At 32.9% G+C, this 5,493-nt stretch overlaps 3 non-coding genes across 3 annotated transcripts; 2 read left to right on the plus strand and 1 right to left on the minus strand.

The window, feature by feature from the left end:
- Positions 1-254: 254 nt before the first annotated feature.
- TRNAL-UAA (transfer RNA leucine (anticodon UAA)) lies at positions 255-338 on the plus strand. The gene has a single exon. It is a non-coding gene; the product is annotated as a tRNA-Leu (tRNA).
- Positions 339-3,871: 3,533 nt separating this feature from the next.
- On the plus strand, positions 3,872-3,955 carry TRNAL-UAA (transfer RNA leucine (anticodon UAA)). The gene has a single exon. It is a non-coding gene; the product is annotated as a tRNA-Leu (tRNA).
- Positions 3,956-5,132: 1,177 nt separating this feature from the next.
- Positions 5,133-5,216, minus strand: TRNAL-UAA (transfer RNA leucine (anticodon UAA)). Its single transcript has one exon. It is a non-coding gene; the product is annotated as a tRNA-Leu (tRNA).
- Between the last annotated feature and the right edge of the window lie 277 nt (positions 5,217-5,493).

Genomic DNA, 5,493 nt, shown 5'->3' on the forward strand with positions numbered 1-5,493 from the left:
TCCCAGCCGGTTTTCTCTTTTCTTGGAAAGTGCACACTCCCAGGTCTAAATCATCATGCATTTTAGTGGTGTTTGTGTCAACACACAGCCTTGTAATTCACAATGGCTGACTTTAAATAAAAACAGTTCGTGTTTCTTAATGTAATTGTAAAAATGTGTAATAAAAGGCGATATATTTCAATCTCAATTAAAAATTCATCCTCAACAAGTGCTTGATAGTGTTGACTGTAGTTTAGAGTGCACCATGTACCAGTGCCAGGATGGCCGAGTGGTCTAAGGCGCCAGACTTAAGATCTGGTCCTCGTAAGAGGGCGTGGGTTCGAACCCCACTCCTGGCAAATACAAAATTTTTTAAATTGTAAAATGTTTTTTTTTCAAAACTAAAATTGCTTTCGAATTTAATTTTCTGTTCTGTTATACTTATTTGAAAATAATCCAATCCTTGTGTTAATTTTTTTAAAGCTAATTTAATTATTTGGTTTTTTATATTTAATATACTTAATTTTTTTTATTTTACTAATTAATGTTATTAAGTTATCACACTCCTGAAAAATAAATAATTCCAAATTGTCAAACAATCTTTTGAAGTTTTCGATGCATTTTAGAAAAAAAAAATTATTTCGAAATTAAATTTTTTATTACGTTTCAATTTTTATATATATTTTTAAAATGAATTTTAGTTCTTGTTATATTAAATTTTTAATTAATATTTCAACTTCGATTTTAATTCTATTTTAATTTTCGATTTTATTTTAAAATTGAAAATATAATCGAAATTAAAGTAATTAAAAAACCTAATGAACTAATAAATTATTTAAGTTGTTTTTAATTAATTGTTGCTTTACGAAATTTGAGTTGATGTGATTAACATTTAATATAATTAATTATAATTATAATTATAATTAATAACATTAATTACATTAATAACATTAATTATAATTAATGTTATTAAGTTATCACACTCCTGAAAAATAAATAATTCCAAATTGTCAAACAATCTTTTGAAGTTTTCGATGCATTTTAGAAAAAAAAAATTATTTCGAAATTAAATTTTTTATTACGTTTCAATTTTTATATATATTTTTAAAATGAATTTTAGTTCTTGTTATATTAAATTTTTAATTAATATTTCAACTTCGATTTTAATTCTATTTTAATTTTCGATTTTATTTTAAAATTGAAAATATAATCGAAATTAAAGTAATTAAAAAACCTAATGAACTAATAAATTATTTAAGTTGTTTTTAATTAATTGTTGCTTTACGAAATTTGAGTTGATGTGATTAACATTTTAATCAAATGAAAATAAATGTTCTAAAATAAAGATAGAATTTGCATGAGAACTGAAGTATTTTTGCCGTGCAGAATGCACAATTTAAAGATATTTTAAAATTAAACTTTAAATCTTTTATAATTTGCTTCAACTATCAGTCTGTTTTCATTGTACAAGTTGCCCTCGTAGGTAGCACAGTTGGTATAATCACCGTCCTTCCTACATCGGGTGGAAAAGATCTGAGTTTGAATCCCTTCAATGATTCTAGTAATTTTTATGGGCCTTTTTCACAACGTGGCCTAGTTAGTCGGTCTCAGGCGAGGGCAGCATAGTTTTTTTTCTTAGAAACTGGGGTTTTTCTTCCAGCAACAGAAAATTGACCTCATATTCACGAAGCAATATGGCCTTAACCGTTTTGTTAAAACGCTTGTAAATATATTCTCTGTCCAGGAACCCATAAAACGATCATTATTCCTCAGGTTGGTTCACATCTTACAGTTTTCTTTTTGCGGCAGATTTTTTTTTTTTTTTTTTTTTCTCCTATTGTGGAACAGACTAGTTATCGACATGACCGTACTGTTCAATTGAGTATACAGTTGACCTTCTTCTATCTAAACTCATCTAATAATGCGGGAAAATGACAGTCGTTGAACTGCAATTCTTTTAAAAGGGAAAATCCATCATTTTTTGTCTTTGGTGTAGCAATCTAAGTGGGTAATCTCGTGTCCCACTGGAACTGGTCGATTATTATCATGTTTGGCTCAATTATTAAGTTTTAGATGAGGGATTTTTTACACCCCAAAACTCTGGGTTTTCCCTTCCGAAGCCAGGCGAATTAAGGAGGACTTAGCATTATAAAAATTGTATCTTATATATACCCTGAATGTAAACCTGCGAATGCGAATCAATAGGAAAAATGATTTTTTTTTTCTTCTTAATTTTTCTTCTGTCTGATAGACCTGTGTGATCAGCTCTGAATCTATTGTTCTAGGCAAAAGGTTATGAAGGTTAAGCATTTAAATGCATTAAACACTTAAAACTGCCAGCAAAATATTTATTACGTCACATTTTATTAGTCTTTGACGATATTTCACGGATGCAGAGATTCTGCGCAGAAGACTTTGCACAATATGCCACTCGTTGGGGACAAACGCCACTACCAACTTTAAAACAGCCAATGTAAGAATTGGCCACGAGAAAGACATGGGCTTTGCAAGTTGAACCACAATTTGAATGTTACTCTTTGTGCTTCGTTGATGATTATGGTTAATGAACTTGGAGAACAATTTCAGGGAATTGTATCCATTTAAATTAAAATGGAAGATCAGAGGGGTTAATTGAATGTGTGCAATGACCTTTTGATTACTAGTCATCATAGTTGATTGTGAAATACTCCTACAAGCCTATAATACTATACTTACTGATGACGTACATATATTTGTTTATGTCAGGATTACATATTCAGCTTTACCGAACCAACATCGTTTGTTTTGTAAAGCCACTACCCACCCGGATAACAGGAGGTTGAAAATATGCAAGCTTATTAGTGCTTTTCTACGTAACCACAAGCCGAAGAGACACGTTTCTGCAACCGATGAATACACTTCCGGAGGCCAGTTTTGTCGAACACCTCTGGTTGCCCTTGAAACTATGACTTGTCTCAGAAATCTGTGTAGTCACGAGCACGCTTGAGATGCAAATAGCACTAAGGGATGAAAGGAGGAAAAAATTCTAAGGGGCAGGGGAATATGGCCGATGCTGTTAAATCTTATAGTCCCTTGGCTTTTCGTCGGTGGGATTTTATGTGAATTTTATGCAAAAAACTGTGCGGACACTGCAAACTTTTGGTCATCATATATTGGCATCCTTATTTTCTCCGGGGTCTGTAACTGAGAATATTCTCATTGTTTGGAATGTTTGGTCAAAATGTTGGTTCCAGGTGTGAGATGCCATTTAGCCACTGAAAAGTTTCTTTTGGGGTGACTGACACTTTTAAACTAAAGGAACAGAGCTAGAAAATATAACTTTTTGTACAAAAAGTCCATATGATAGACAACCGCTTCATTTCCCAACTGTTTTTCAAATTCACTCTAATGGGTGTTCGCCTATTCTTGACAAGGTGGCAGATAACTGGAACATGGAAGGACACTTACTTAAAAATGAAAATCTATTCTCTTTAAAAGAAGGGCTGCTATGAAAGCAGTGCAATATTGAAGTGACCCATCGCAACAAGTAGGTTGTTTAGATTTTAAAATACTTGTTCTTGGGGGAAAACATCAGAATTTCTGGGATAAAAAACAAACAAACTACAATTCATAGAAAAAGTCTGTGGAACTCTATGATTTCCTAACAGTAAACCGCACCCAAGTAATCATAATGATTCCAGTTTGGACTTCTGAGCATCTAAAGTTCAAATGGAACTACATAGAGCTGCTGAGAGGATATTTTTAGGTTATGAAAACTTCTTTTTATAAATTTGAACATTTTTTTCAAGTAGCTTTTTGTTTTAAAAGAGAAGATTTCTCAACCACGCTTAACTCTAAGTAAGCCGTGAAAGGTTAAAGCGTTGTCGACAGTGAGTAGATGTTCAATCAACATGCCAGGGTGGCCGAGTGGTCTAAGGCGCCGGACTTAAGATCTGGTCCTCGTAAGAAGGCGCGGGTTCCAACCCCACTCCTGGCAATCAATAGAAATTGTGGTCTGTACAGGAGAATTTATTTTCTTCAATTTAGCAAAGTGATTTTAAAAATTTTCAATTCTACTAACAAATGCAGTTATGGAAGCATAAATTACCAGGGCCTTGATGGGAAGTGATTTGGTGAAAGTTTATTAAAGGAGTGACATTTTGAGGGTTGAATTTGAATTGCGTTCCGTCATGATCGAAATCAAAACAATTCAGATTGGTATCAGGAATACTTCTGGAGACGATTTCACCGTCTCCAGAAGTATTCCTGACACCAATCTGAATTGGATCCCCTATCAACTTACCATCATCAATCTGGATTGAATTCCCTATCAAAGTCTAATACTAAACACATAAATAATTTAACATGTATGTCCCTGACATTGTAGACCGCTTTTGGGGTGGTGTGCATACCTCGAATCGATGCGAGTAAAATAAAAGAATGAATATTTTTTTGTATTATTGTAGGTCATAAAAACGAGTCTTATGGAGAATGATAAAAAATTATTTATTTTACTTTATACAACAACTGAACTGTGTGGTGTCCAGCCAAAAGTAAGAAACGCGATGAGACCCATGTGGTGAATCGTTGAACTGTGCAGGACCTGCTAGTGATTTTATCTTCAAGACTCAGTACTCTGTTCATAGGTCTCATCACGTTCCTTAATTTTAGGAATTAAGGAACGTGATGAGACGTTCACAATCAACTCAAAATTTATGAATTTTGAGTTGATTGTGCAGTACTCCAATTATAGTAATACTCTAATACTGTACCAAATTCTGTCATATAAAAACTTGATTATTGTAATTTAAATTATTTTGGAATCTCTTATTCTTAGGGTTCCCTGCACCAGAGAATTTCATTAATATCCTTAAATGACCAAAAATTTAAATCCTTAAATTATCAGAAGTTAAATCACTAAAAGTTAAATCTTTGAATCATCAAAATAATTTAAATTAAGCTTTAATTTAGATCATGGCGGAGTGCAATTCAAATTTCAACAGTCGAAATACCATTCTTTTTTAAATTTCCGCAAAATCACTTCTCATCAACGCCATGATAATATTCACTTGCATAACTGAATTTCTTAGTAGAATTAAAAATAGTTAATGATTTAAATGTTTGAAAATCACTTTTGCCAAATTGAATTACTTCGTAGAAACCACGACTACTATTGCCAGGAGTGGGGTTCGAACCCACGCCCTCTTACGAGGACCAGATCTTAAGTCTGGCGCCTTAGACCACTCGGCCATCCTGGCACAGAAACAGAGTACCTTCTTTAAAATAAAAAGTTAGCTGAAAAAAAAAAATATATATATATATATAAAAATAAGTTTTCATAACCTTTTATGAATCCTTTTAGCAGCTGTATATAGTTCCACAATTCAGAGAAAGCTGCATAGAAGTCTGTACTTTCCAGTATCTAAATGGCATCTCACACCTGGAACCACTATTTTGACCCAGAAACCTTCTCAGTAACCGGCCCCGAAGTTTACAGTGTCCACACAGTTCCCCCCTGCTCAAAATCACATGAAG

The sequence above is a fragment of the Mastigoproctus giganteus genome, chromosome 9 (assembly GCF_048544385.1).
Source record: "Mastigoproctus giganteus isolate SK-2022 chromosome 9, ASM4854438v1, whole genome shotgun sequence".
NCBI classification, from domain to species: domain Eukaryota; kingdom Metazoa; phylum Arthropoda; class Arachnida; order Uropygi; family Thelyphonidae; genus Mastigoproctus; species Mastigoproctus giganteus.